Consider the following 14,275-nt stretch of genomic DNA (forward strand, 5'->3'; position numbering starts at 1 on the left):
TAGTACACTCTAGTGCCATGCTGGGGATGACAACCTAGTATTCAAGTGGTGTTAGCAAGTGTCAACAAGCATTTTTGGCGCCGTTGCCGGGGAAACGGTTGCTGAGTTGACTACGAACTAGCTTAATCATTTTCTAAAAAAATATATATATATATATTCCATTTTATCCTTTGCCTTATCTCTGCTATTCTTTCTTCTTATCTAATCCTTAATCTCTGGTCTATCATGAATTCAAACATGTCTATCTATGAATTTCATAGACCTACGGGCACACATCTCGAACCACCAAAATCTTCGAAGCCTATCATAGCACCTAGTTTTGAGATAGACCCCGAATACATAGAATTTGTTCGAAACCAACCTTTCTCAGGAGAAGGTGAAGAAAATCCATACACACACCTAAGAGAGTTTTATCGAGTCTGTGACCTCCTTCGTATAGAAGGCATGTCCGATAAGACCCTTAAATGGAAGCTCTTTCCGTTCTCTTTAACAGGAAAAGCTAGACGTTGGTACAAACTCAAAGTAGGGAGTGTTCATGGAGATTGGAAGTAGTTATATAATAGTTTTCTTTTTAAATATTTTCCAGTCTCCAAAGTGGTGGAACTTCGGTGTGAGATTCTTTCTTTTAGACAACTGGAAGAAGAATCTCTCGGCAAATCATGGGACCGCTTTATTAACCTTACTCTCACTGGCCCAAAGCTTTCTATTCCAGAAGAAGTTCTTCTAATTCACTTTTTTGAGGGCCTTAGTAGGGAAAATAAGCAAACCGTGAATACAGCCTCTAGAGGATCCTTCTATCAGCTATCTGCTAGTGAAGCTAGGGATTTAATTGATTCATTGAGTGGAAAGTTTCCTAGCATTTATATCCCTGAGAAAGAGAAAGAACCAGTTCCTAGACAAGAAGAAGAAGTTTCGATAGCCAGATCACAACCACTTCAATTCCAAACTTTAGCTATCGATCCTAAACCATCAATATCCCAAAATTCTCCAATGGAGGAAGGAATTCCGACCTTAAATCTTTCAGATGCTGATGGTTTAGACTTCTGGTTCCATAAGAGAACTTCAAGCAGGGATAATTCAAATCCTTGCAATAATGGTTCTCTTAGAGAATGCCCTGGTTCTTGTTATGAAGAAGTCGAGGATGACATATCATGTGAAGGAGAGCTAAACCATATAGAAAATTTTATCTGCTCCTCTTCCATGTTCACAAATTCTAAATCCATCCTTGACCTTAGAGACCTCTCTTATCCCTCTCCTTTTAAGTCTCATGATGATCCTAACAATCCAGAAAGACGATCAAACCATAGGAGTCATAAAAACCATGAGGATGACATGTTAAGTAATGCCATAGAAGGAGAGCTAAGCCATATAGAAAATTCTAACACCTCCCCTTTCCTGATCACAAGTTCTAAATGGCTAGAATGTGTAGAATGGATGGATAAGGAAGAAGCCTTAATGGATTCTGACTTTGGCTCAATTTCAAATGGTGAGTTCTTGACTCCCTTTGAAGATGAGATTCATCCAACTACAGAAGAGGACATAGGTGAGACCAATCTAGGAGAAACTCCGAACATTCAGATTAGAGACGAAGATAACATTAATGAGCATGGAATTTATTTCATAGCCACTTCGTTTACTCCATGCTCCTATGCAACATCTTCCCAATCTATTAGTCTCTCCAACATCACCACATTTGAGATCTCCAGCCCCCTCTTCCTTTATATTTATAAAAACTTTAAAAGGGCGGTTGTCGATGCATATGTCTATAATAAATATTGCAGATCTCGTTGAATTGATCTTGATATAGGTTGGCGTCGGAGGAGAAACCACCTCGCCAACATAAACTTGATGGTTTCCCAAGGACAAGCTTAGTGTCTTAAAATAAGTACTGATCAGATCGTAACATGAGCTTTTAATTACTTGCAACATTACCTTGTGTATTGAGCATATAAGGATAATTGTAAAAATATTCCTTCGGGTATTCTTGTCACTAACCTTTCTAGGATTGGAGCAAGAAGATTGGATGAATGACAAGCACAAGGTATGTCCAACCAATCATCATACAACATTGAATTACATCCAAACTTGAATTTTGCAAAATTCAAGCTTGGGGGAGTACTTTACATAAAAACATCCCTTGCCATATTGCTATGTTGGTTGTCCCTACCTTTGAGACATGCTCAATTTGTTAAATACTAGTCACACTACTTCATCTCCACTTGAGTAGATCTCTATAAAATCCATCACGCTACCTTTGTTTATCCTAGTAAGTGTTAGTTTGGAAGTACTGCACATACTTCTATTGGCTTTTAAATTAAGCATCGTGCTTACGTTAAACAGCCTTCCTTAATCTGATTAGACATGGAGTCTAGTTCGGTTATTGAGCTAACAACTGCTTGTGTAGACATTGGTATATTTTGTCAGACTAACCTCTGCAGAAAAAACTTTCAATATCAATTTGGGAAGTCCTGAGATAAACTCACATTGGATACAAAGAGAGAGAGACATCAAGTTTAACAATTTACACAAGGAAGACATAGCTCATAAGAGATGATCCATGGAGGGTGCCACAAACACGATGCACAACCGCTAAGAAAGGAAAGCTTCCACAAGGTGATACTGTACCATCACTCTTCAAGTAAGGTAACATCTTAAGGTACTTTACTATCACTTTTATAAGCTTCTCCTTGGTTCTGGCCTTTCATATGAATAAAAGAGACAAACATGTATGATTTACAACTCTAGGTTAACCAACTCAATCGATTCAACATGTTTAGTCCTTCCACCTTTATGATCCCACACTCCTAATCATATGAGCTAAAATGTTACACATTCAATCTTTGAGAGATATAAAGAAAAATACATATACATAGATAGATTATCTTTCCATTAGGTTGAGCGATCTGATCTGACAAATGTTTTAAATACTACACTTATGATCTTATTATCTATCAAATTTGTCTTGCTCACTATGCTTAAGGTTAAAGAAGAACAAATACACTTTTGGTTCTGTTGGTGTTTTCCACCAACAGGGCCCATGCACTTGATCTCTGCCTTGTCTCTATGAGCAGGTACACTTCGAGCAAAACATGGTGGAGTTTTACAACTCCCAGATTCCACCAAGTGAAGAACCTGGATCTACGAGCACAAACACACTGAGCAAGATACTGCCAACACTGCACTTTGAACTGCTAGACAAACAAAGAACATGGGTGACACCGTATCATGAGGTGCAGACGTCAAGGTTCACACCTGAATCAAATGGCGCACCTAAAGAATGAACACGGTGAGAAGTCTTGTTCAGAAGACTTAAAACATTGAACCCTCACCGAAAGGTAAAATCGGTAGTTATCTATATTTATCCTTTCTGTATTCTCTTGTTCCTTAAACTATTTACTTACCTTAAATGGCTTGTTAGTTAATCATACTGTCTTGAAAATAAAATAAAAATATTAAAAATAGTAAGCCCCATGTGAGTATGCTCGTGGCATAAAACCCATAAGTACATTCACTGTGGTGGCGTAAAAATAAAATAAATATATTCCTGTCCTATAGAAATGAAAATATAAAAATAAATATATGATCCTACCAAATAGAGTAATATTTATTAGAGGAAGCTCAACATGATAAAGGCAAAGAGATTTTATGCTAACACTTAACCAGTTCCACAAAACTTTATTGTCTATTTGAGCTCCATAGGATTCAAGGATCAAAGAAGACTAGGAGACGGAGGACATCCTAATCGCTGTCAGGGTGCTGCTGACATTCAAATACACCTCCGCCACCTGCTAGCTACATCAGAAGAAATTATGTCAAAATCCAACTTGGGGGAGAGCACCTCCATTTATCCAGCTAAGTGTTTCTACTCGCATTTATACTTTACTCAAATAATAAAAAGATGCATAATCATCAAAACCCAAATAAAGATTTTATGCTTATATGCTTAGTTTGCTAAATAAATAAATAAATAAAGTTTGCTATGAACCCTCATGATAAGCTCTCACATGGAAATGATGAATAGTTGCTCTACCATGACTAGTTCTCAAAATTGAATTCTCTCTCAAGTTTAGGCATGACTGTTATGAATTAAGATTTGCTCTAAATCTAGACTTGTGGGAAGAGTACTTGATCTAAAGTCTAAGTCGTTAGCGGATATGATATGGGAAGGTTGAGCTGTTATTTATCTATTCCTAGAGATGCTAGAATTCTGGAGAATTTTATCTTTAAAAATCTTTAAAATGTTGCATGATAAGTTCCTATATGATGAGAGTTTAAAATCCTACCACAACCATATATAGATGCTTATTAGACTATGAACAATACATTTACTTTTTACTACTTATGAGCATTGAGTGTGGTCAAGCTGTGTAGACCCTTAGGAGCTTGTCATGCGGTTAAAATCAAGATTCACTTGCACGTTCACTCATACATGCTGCTTCTACTCCAGAAGTACGCATCCACATACATCCACTCCTTTCCATCTCCAGATTCACCCAAAATATATTCTATTCCTATCCAGGAGAGAATAGCCAAAAACATTATCCTATCCCTCTTATTCCCCGTGAAATAAATGCTCAAGATATTTTGGTTACTACCACTTGCTACATTATTCCAGGAGGGTGAGTGCTCTAAAAAAAGAGAGAGAAGAAGAAAGAAAAATACGAGGAAATAAAAAGGGGCAAGTGCCCGGAACCTCGAAGAAAAGAAAAAGTGAGACGAGAGGTAAAAATGGACAAGTGTCCGACAGTAGAATAGGGGTACAAGATACCCACCTGAGAGAAAAGAAAAAGAAAATATAGAGCATCTCATTCCCCTCAAAAAGCTTCAAAGTGCAAGAAAGGTATGTATCCCCTCAAAAGAGCAAAACTAGAATTAGACTTTCACCATCGTTTTCACCATCATCACCATACACCATTCATTCGCCACACATGCACAGCTTGATATTGACTTATTGACTTGTTTTTCTGGATCCATGGCTTGACTATGCAATAAATGTCTTGTAAGTATACTTTATCTCCCACTTATAAGCTCCAGATATCAAAAGCCTTATTAGAGTAGGATGAGAGAGAAGGCAATGTCACTATGCCTTATACCACAAATACTACATATTTTGAGAGAAGGCATATACCATCATTGCCTTGGTAAGGATCCAGAAATACCACAAAAGAGAGATTTGAGATAGTCATATAAGGAATCTCTGAGTTTTATTTGAAAATCTGCAAAAACTCCAGAGCTATAGTTGATCAAGAACAAGAGACATGGTGCTTGACTTGACCGTTCTATCTTTTAACTGCTCAAGACACAAGTGACGGTTGCAAGCCCCATGGTGGAAGGTAATATGAGTAAGTTTAAATCTTAACAGTTTACCCTAACCCAGAGATAAGATCTTGTTTGAACGCATGTGTACCCTTAACGCATGAAACCACTGCAGAGACTCTTGAGTCCATCCTTGCTCAGGGACGAGCAAGAGGTAAGCTTGGGGGAGTTGTTGACGGTCCTTAAGTACCAAATATAATCATCAAATAAATAAAGAAAAGGATCCAAATGCAACCAACACCTAGACTTAGGGTTTTATCTGACAGAATTCCATGAGTTTTGGTGTTTGTCTATTTCTGTAGGGGGTTATCAAGAATTATGGAAGAAAGGCCCACACGTCGAGTTTACATAGAGATATTAACGTGCCACGCAATTTTCTATCATTTAGAAGACTCCAGAAGCCACGGGAACGAACGGGAAGCCGAGCGGGCTCGGTGCGCCCGCCCAGCTACAGAGTCCAATTAGGACTCGTTTCGCGGATTACGCTCCACCGACCTAAAGGATCAAGGATAACCGTTCAATCAATGTCGGTTTGATCCGACGGCCCAGATTCACTTGAGGGGACTATATAAGCATACCCCCTGGCCCCTGGAGGAGGCACCCCCTTTCATCCTTATTCATTATTCATAGACAGAGCAAAAGCTAGGGTTTGGAGATGAGAGCTCTCCTCTCATCTCTAAACTAGAGTAGATCTAGTTAGTAGCGAGATGGAGAGCGAGGGAGTATTGGAGGAGAGGCCGGCCTGTCGGTTCTTCCTCCGGTTGTACTTCGTCATGATCAAGCTCTAATCAAGCTTGCTCATGGGATGACTCTGGTAATCTACTTCTATTTCATTATGCAATTACTATCCATGTATGTTCTGGTTCACAACTCTTTTGAGTACTTTAATCTATAGGACGCTGTTGGGTATTCTTAACGTCATTACCAAAAGTAGACTTAGTTTTCTAATTCTGATAACGGTGCCAAAAATGCCAAACCTATCTCACACACCACTTAAGCCAAGTTGTCATCCCCAGCATGACATGAGAGACGCGGTATTGAAATATGCAATTGCTCTTCTAAATAAATAATGAATGGGATCTGCAAGCGCACAGATTAATACCGATGTAGCATTTTAACCGGGAAGTGTTCCAGGTATCGTTATTTATATTTTTACCACTGGGAAGGGATTAACAATCATCAATATTGATTACAGAATAGAATATGAGATTGAGTATCTATCATTGCATATATAATTGAGAACATTTATCTAACTCTTTTATACAGGGGTAAGTGTCACATAAAAGATATATGAAGTAATGAATAGTGACAAAGATAATTAATCTGATCAGCATAACTTAGCCACATAATAAATATGATAAGCACCTCAATTAGATACTCTAGAAAGTCATTAGCATGGTATTAGAACGAACTACAAGAATATTTCCTAAGTTATTCTCAACTATATAGTCTAGCATTATCATAGTTAGTGCAAGCATACTTAGCAATCATTGTGAGACAAGACTACGCCCATGCATAGTGATATTATCAAGGTAAATGAGAAATATAGCAATCACTCCCCTGTAATAATATTGCTCTGCCAGCCCAATACACGAGAGGGGGACTATATAAGAATCAATGAAGCTGTCACTATCACGAACTACCCCACGATCTGGCATATTGGGTACAATCGCAGATAAATACAGTATAAGCACCACGCCTACACAATATCTATCATTTACCCATGGATCCGATGGATAAACTCTATACGATCCTAAGCATGTATATAGATCCAATCTAAATAAGCCAAGTACATAACTATGATAAACTAAGAACAATATAATCTTGAATATAAGCAAATAGAGCAAAGTCATAAGCAATATATTGAAGTAGAACAAAGTCATATTCATAATATTGAAGAACAAAGATAATTAGAAGAACAATTAGAAGCACAATTAGAGAATTACCAAGAATCCTCTTGACAGATCCGGAAACCAATCGAAGATTGACTCCTTCTAGTTCTAATCCTATGTAGCTATGCTAATCTAGATATCTAATTGATGTGGTGGCTCTAATCTTGATCAGAGGCTTCTTCTCCCTTGAGAATAATGAATTAGGGTTGAGAGGCTCTCTCCTCCAGGGGCCAGGGGGTCTGGTTTTATAGTCCCTTCAAGTGAATATGGGCCGTTGGATCAAACCGACATAGATTGAACGGTTATCCTTGATCCTTTAGGTCGGTGGAGATCTTTCCCGAGAGAGAGTCCTAATTGGACTCCAGAGGTGGGCGGGCGCCCAGGTCAACTGGGCGGGCGCCCAGTGCCTGGCCCCGTTCGGCCTCCGCTTCCTTTCCGTGGCTTCTCGAGTCTTCTAGATGTAAGATAATTGCGCGGCATGTTGATATCTCTATGTAATCCCGACGTGTGGGCCTTTCTTCTGTATTTCCTGATAACCCCCTGCAGAAATAGACAAACACCAAAACTCGTGGAATTCTGTCAGATAAAACCCTAAGTCTAGATGCTGATTTCATTTGGCTCCTTTTCTTTGTTTATTTGATAATTAAATTTGATACTTAAGGACCGTCAAGAGACACTATAGGTGAGAGTTGTAGTATAGGTGTAAGCGAGGTGCTTAGACCTAGATTACTTGTGGATATCCCCTGTCTTGCTGGATCGTGTGGTAGGCCGTGTAGGTGACAGTTACGTTGGTCCCCTATAGTCCACCTCCTGTTAGCAGGACGGGTAGGGTTTATCGGCTTATGGATAAGCATCCTTTGTGGTGTATTCTTATCACGTGGTTCATCCCAGACATAGACATACCCCTTTGAAGTAGAGAAACAATAGTTATCCTCTCTATTCTCCTACCATCGCTCATATACTAGATTGCTCTACTCTCTACTCTCCTACCATCGCCAATATATTAGATTGCTCTACTCTCTATTCCCATATTATCACCCATTGTTATCTTACCTTTAATATTATTCTTATTTAATTTTACCATCTTTCCTATTTACACCTATCTATCTATCTATCTAGGTGAAGTTAGAACGTAGATCAGTTCTCCCGTTTCCCTGTGGATACGATAAAACCTTTAACCGGGTAAAACAACGGTATCCGTGCGCTTGCGGATTTATCTGTGTGCGTATAAATACCATAGTACACTCTAGTGCCATACTGGGGATGACAACCTAGTATTCAATTGGTGTTAGCAAGTGTCAACAGTCATATCAGATGGCATTTCATGGTTCAACTAAAGTATCACCTTATCAACTGGTGTATGGACATGATGCAGTGTTGCCTTGGGAAGTCAAAACTGGTTCCAGGCGAATGTTTTCTCAGGATCAGCTAACTACCGATGATTATACTACTTTAATGAAAGATGAGTTGGATGATTTAGTAGAGCATCGGTTGAGAGCTTTAATCAGCATAGAGGAAAATAGAAAGAGAGTTGCTAAATGGTATGACAAGAAAGTAAAGGCCAAAGAATTTGTCGATGGAGATCTGGTGTGGAAACTGATTCCACCGATTGTGACTAAAAACTCAAAATTTGGAAAATGGTCTCCTAATTGGGAGGGTCCTTATCGGATAAATCGATGTGCTCCTGGCAATGCTTTTATTTTAGAAACTCTTGAAGGAGTTGAATTTCCCAGAGCATTAAATAGAAAATATTTAAAGAGATACTATCCTAGTATCTGGATTGACGCATAAAAGTTTAAATGCCGATAACAATCCTATCGGCTGGACAAAATATCAAAGTGTTCTTGGGGCCATGTATAAAGAGTTTAAGTGCCAATAATAGTCCTATCGGCTGGACCAAATGATCAAAGTTTTTAAGAAAGGGATTAAACAAGCTGTCGATGAAGAGTTCACAGGTTCAACAAGGTTTGGATGGCCGATATTGCGCGCAGACGGATCTAGTTGGCCTCCTCTATCTCTAGGATATCTTCATCGGCGGAACCTTCCACCGGCCTCAGCTTCTTCTTCATGCGCAATGCTATTCAGGCTTGGCATCTCTTTCTTGCTGAAGAGTCTTAAGCACATCGGGCAGTTGGTTTTCCTCTTGTTGGGCTTGAGTCAGAGCTTCCTCCACCTGCTTGAGTTCGGCCAACAAAGCTTCTCTTTTGGCTGATAGATCAAAAATTCTTTGTTTCAGCTCGGTGCCTGAGGATTGCAAAACGCTAATGCTCTTATGCTTCTCATCGGCGGCATGCTTCACTTGTAGCATCTCCTCTTCAAGCTGGGTGTAGGCAGCTCTATCGGCAAGGCGTTGAGTGGCTTTCTAGTACTGGAGCTGGCGACTTTCTAGGTGGGCAGCTTGAAAGAGGATCTCTTCAGCATCGACTGGAATTTGGCCACGGAGAATTTTGAATATGGCTTTGGTCGGGTCGGAATCATCCACTAGCTGAGCTGTGTCTTGATGCAATAGAGCTAGTAAGTCTTCCAACTTAGTCTTGATCTCTGCCAATGTAATACCGACTGCCGTTGAGGAGCTTGCTTCTTCGCCGTCGTCATCGGAAATGTCGATAGCAAAGGAGAATAGGCTATCGGGAGAGTCTTGCTCCTGGAAAAGGAAGAAGATGAGTTACCCAAAATTAAGTATTGATGATGCAAAATCTGATAAATCGGGTGACTTACTTGCTTCAAGGTGATTTCCTGTCTCTGGCCCGGAGATGTAGCTGGTACTATAGTTTGATGGGCTGGAGCTACCGATGGAATATCTTCAGCTGGAAATTACCAAGGGTCACAATGGTATTTATAAAATCATTGGTAATGATTATGTAATCGGTACTTTACCTTGAGGAGGAATGGCGATTGTCTGCTCAGGAGGAACTACCGATGAGGTGCCTAGATCGACTTGGTCGGTTGTCTGTCTAGTTACATCGGTTGGATCTGCTTGTGGAGGAGAAGGAACTTCTTGCGGCTGGGGCACCGATCGAGGAGGAGAAGGTGCTACTTGAATCGGAGATACTGGACGAGGTGGAGAGGATGGTGTTGCCTTTTGTCATTTTGCCTGGGTCTTGGTGCTCTTTGGACCTTTTCTTTTGGGTAGAACCTGACTGGGCTGGGGGGCATCGGCACCCGATGTTTGAGTCCTCTTGGTCTTTGCCGATGCACCAGTCTGCTGTTACAAAAAAACAAAATTTCACAAGTTGGACATAAGAAAAGGAATTGGTGGAATTCTGCTAAAAGTTTGGTGCAAAACAGAGTTACCGATGACGTTCCCATTGCGGCTGATGTGCCCTGAAAAAATAATGTAAGTATGGAATGAAATCGGTATGATGAGGGAAATTGAGAATTTACCTTAAAAGCTTGTGCCAGAGTGGCAGTAGCTACCGATGGAGAAACTTTCGACCGCTTGGTGGTCGTCTTTTTGAAGCGTACGTTTCGGTGCATCAGAGCTGCTAGACTTGGTGCATTATAGCCGATCAGAGAAATTGGGCCTAATTGGAGAAGCTCGATCGGCCTTCCGCTTCTGCTCACCGTCGGCGCTGGGTCATCAACCTGTTGAGATGGAAAAGGATGAGTTGCCGATAAAGTTAAAATTAACAAAGGAACTTAAGTATCGGCAAGGAACTTACCACATCATCAGGAACTTCATAATCGAAGTCAATCATGTTACAGTACATGTGGGCTGATACGCTGAACATATGTTCCTTCCATTCTTCCCACCAATGTTTGTATAACTGAGTAATAAAGAGAGCTGGAACCCATGCCTATAGATCGATGTCTGTCATATCGATGTCTGGCTGGAGTTGAGCTATCCTGATCCACTCAAGTCCACTGGTTATAGTCTCTCTTGGTTTTACAACATCGGCATAACAAAGTCTGATCAGCAGTTGACCAAAGGCCAGTTGGCGAGCTAGTGCTGATGGGTTGTAAAACTCGTAGGTGGTGTTAATGTTCTTCCCACTGCCAAAGTTGTTCACTGGAATTGCTCTTGGAGTGATGATTGCCATCATCAGATCATTGTCTTTGTTAAGAGCACTATCAAAAGGATGGAAGGTGAGCGGAAATCTGGTCTCTGGATCTTCATAAGGCATCCACGCTCGCTGATCTTTAGAAAGGCCATCATACAAAGTTTGAAAGAATCAGCCGATCTGGTTTTCGTTGGAGCCGGTACCAGAGAGGACTATAATAGCTTCACCATAATTGAGGGGTGAGCAAGTTGCCGATTCATCATCTGCCAGTTCATAATCTTTGGCAATATCTCGAGGGAATTGCTGTGCAAAAAAGTCAAACCGAAGGCGTTTGTGCATATGAACGTTGAGCCACATGTTGATGAACCACCAAGGGCCTCCTAGATTACCGATGGGTTCACCTAGCAGGAGTTTCTCGGTTACTTGATGGAGGAGATGATAGACGTAGCCTAGCAGGTATCGGCCAAGAGGGAATCGGCCACCATCGGCTAACCTTTCTGCTACTGATAAGTAGACGAAGGTTGGTCCTACCGATCGACCGCAGAAGATGAATTTGTCTAGCCACAAATTTAGAAAAGTCGCATGCTCCCTCTGACCAACCGGTCCTGTTCGTTGGTATTTCTGAATATACCCTGACCAACCGCCGATGTTGCGGGTTTCTACTTTGTATTCGGCTTTGCGGCCGAATAGTTGGCCATCATCGGCAGTTGCAATATCTAGACCAGTAAGCATAACGGCATCGGCAAGAGTAGGGGAAGTTGGGCCGTGACCAAAGATGAAGGCATTGAAAGTGTCCGACCAAAAATATGAGGCGGCTATCAACATTGATTCATTCTTTTCCATATTGATGATGGAAAGCCTGATACACTTATCTATCTTACGTTCACCCCATTATACTTCATTCGTGTTACTGACCCTCAGGAACTAATCTTTCCATCCTTTGGTGGGGTTTGGCCAAGATCGGAAAGTGTCCTTCCATAGATCTAAAGAAAAATTCTCGGCTCTAAAAGGAATTCTATTTGTTTCTGCATTGATCAAATCGGTAGGATCTGGATTATCCATTGGACCAAGGCATTGGAGGTGGGGCTGTTCGGTGGGAATGGCAATTTTCTCGCTCAATTCCAAAAGTTTGAAGATTGGAAGAACAGAAGGAAAAAGAAAGAAAATACGAAGTAAATAAACTTGCGAAAAGGTAAAGGATTACGGTAAAAGAATGGGGACGGATTAACCTTAGGCACGGTGAAGTTGACGGCCATTTCTTTCCGAGAAGAAGAAGAAGTCGAAGACTCGGAAAATCTAGGGGAGATTCTTTGCTGTCCGAGCTTTTGAGTTCTTCGTCAATGCTGCCGCCAGAAGATGAATTTGGGAATGAAGGGTGGCAAGGTGGGGAAAGAGTGTTGAGGAAGGAAGTATTTATAGATTGGAGTGAGTAGGGGTATTTTTGACTTATCTCTTTACCGTATCCGTGAAATTCGAGGGTGTTCAGGTAGATATGGTAACTGTTCGCACGATAATCAAGGGATTGTGCAGGTGATTTGACAGCAAGTAATCATGATTTTAGGAGATATTTCACTATGCAAGATCTCTTGGTCGGCTCATCGGTAGTCGGTTCTAACAGAACGGTTGCTGATGAGCGTATGTTTTGGAGATTTGGTTCGGGAGGTTGAGAGATTCGAGGTATATGCTGGAGACCCGAATTAAGGTTGTTTGGATTTGGCAATTAATTGCTGTCAGAGGGAAATAATTGTGAAAAGGGCATCATTATCAGGAGAGAATTTCGGAGCATTAATGATTTTATACTCCGAAATTGGGGGCCATGTGTTGACACCGTTTCTAGACACGAATCAGGAAAGTTAATGAACCTTGGATCAGCAGCTAGAGAAGTAATGACTGGTCGATAAGGAAGTTGCCGCGATGGCCTATGATACCGATGACAAGGCAACAGGAGGAGGATATGGTTAAGTCTAGGAACAGTAGTTGATCGGCACCGATAGCTGATGTTGACGAATTGCGGATGCCGATGAAGGATGGTATGCCGATGATGGTGAAGGAAGACGTAGAAGTCGTCGGGAGAACAATGGTGGTGTGCCGATCACCCAGGATAGATAAATTGTTATTTTCTATAATTGTTAGAGTTTATTTTATGTACGAGTTCTGTTTGGTTTGGAACTAAGATACTAGTCATATCTGGTTGTAACTCTTTAGGACAGAGTATAAATATAGGCCTAGTAGCGATGTAAGAGAATAATCCAATCAATACTATACACAACTTTTACATCTACTTTTTCGACGACTTCGTCAACTCGTATATTTTCTTTTACTTACGAGTTCTTAAGAATTCATCGAGTCATACTCGACGGGTTCTCGAGTTCCGCGGGAATACCTCTTGGCCGTGGCATTCGGGCGCATCGCTGTTATCAGGACCAAAGTATTCGAGTTACCACCTTTGTCGGTTGTAAGGTCAAATCGGTTGGCACGCCTTAACGTTGAATCGGGTATTAGCCTTTTGTGCTTGCATATTCACTTTTGCATCAACAAGGGCGTGGCCACATGGACAATGACATGGCATTATATATTGGCATGGTAGATGATGTGGCAAACATTTTGTGACAAAATTTATCATCACAAATTAGAATCTGGCTACAGGTTGTCCCACATGAGATGGGTTGTTTTTAAGGATGGGGATGACCCTGCAAATAGATATCCGCGGTTCTTCTCTAGTATAACTATATGAACTAAATGAAAAAATGAGGGAAAAAATGTCTATTTAGTTCATTAAATTAGACTAAAGAAGAACTGCGGGTAACCGTTTGGAGCACCGTCCCCATCCCTGTTTTTATCCTGTTTAACTAGGCTTAGCCCATATAATGGCCACCATTTAGCTTCAGTTTACATGCTCATTCAAATACGGCCATTTTGGCGAACTGATCATAGATCAGTTGGTTGAGTTTCTTGTGGTGGAATCTACCCATCTGGGTTCAAGTCCCCGACTTGACATGGGTACTCATATTTTCTGAATTTATTCCAGGATTTAACGGCGGCGTGTTCCTCGACAGCGAGACACTT

The sequence above is a fragment of the Sorghum bicolor genome, chromosome 3 (assembly GCF_000003195.3).
Source record: "Sorghum bicolor cultivar BTx623 chromosome 3, Sorghum_bicolor_NCBIv3, whole genome shotgun sequence".
In the NCBI taxonomy this organism is placed as follows: Eukaryota; Viridiplantae; Streptophyta; class Magnoliopsida; order Poales; family Poaceae; genus Sorghum; species Sorghum bicolor.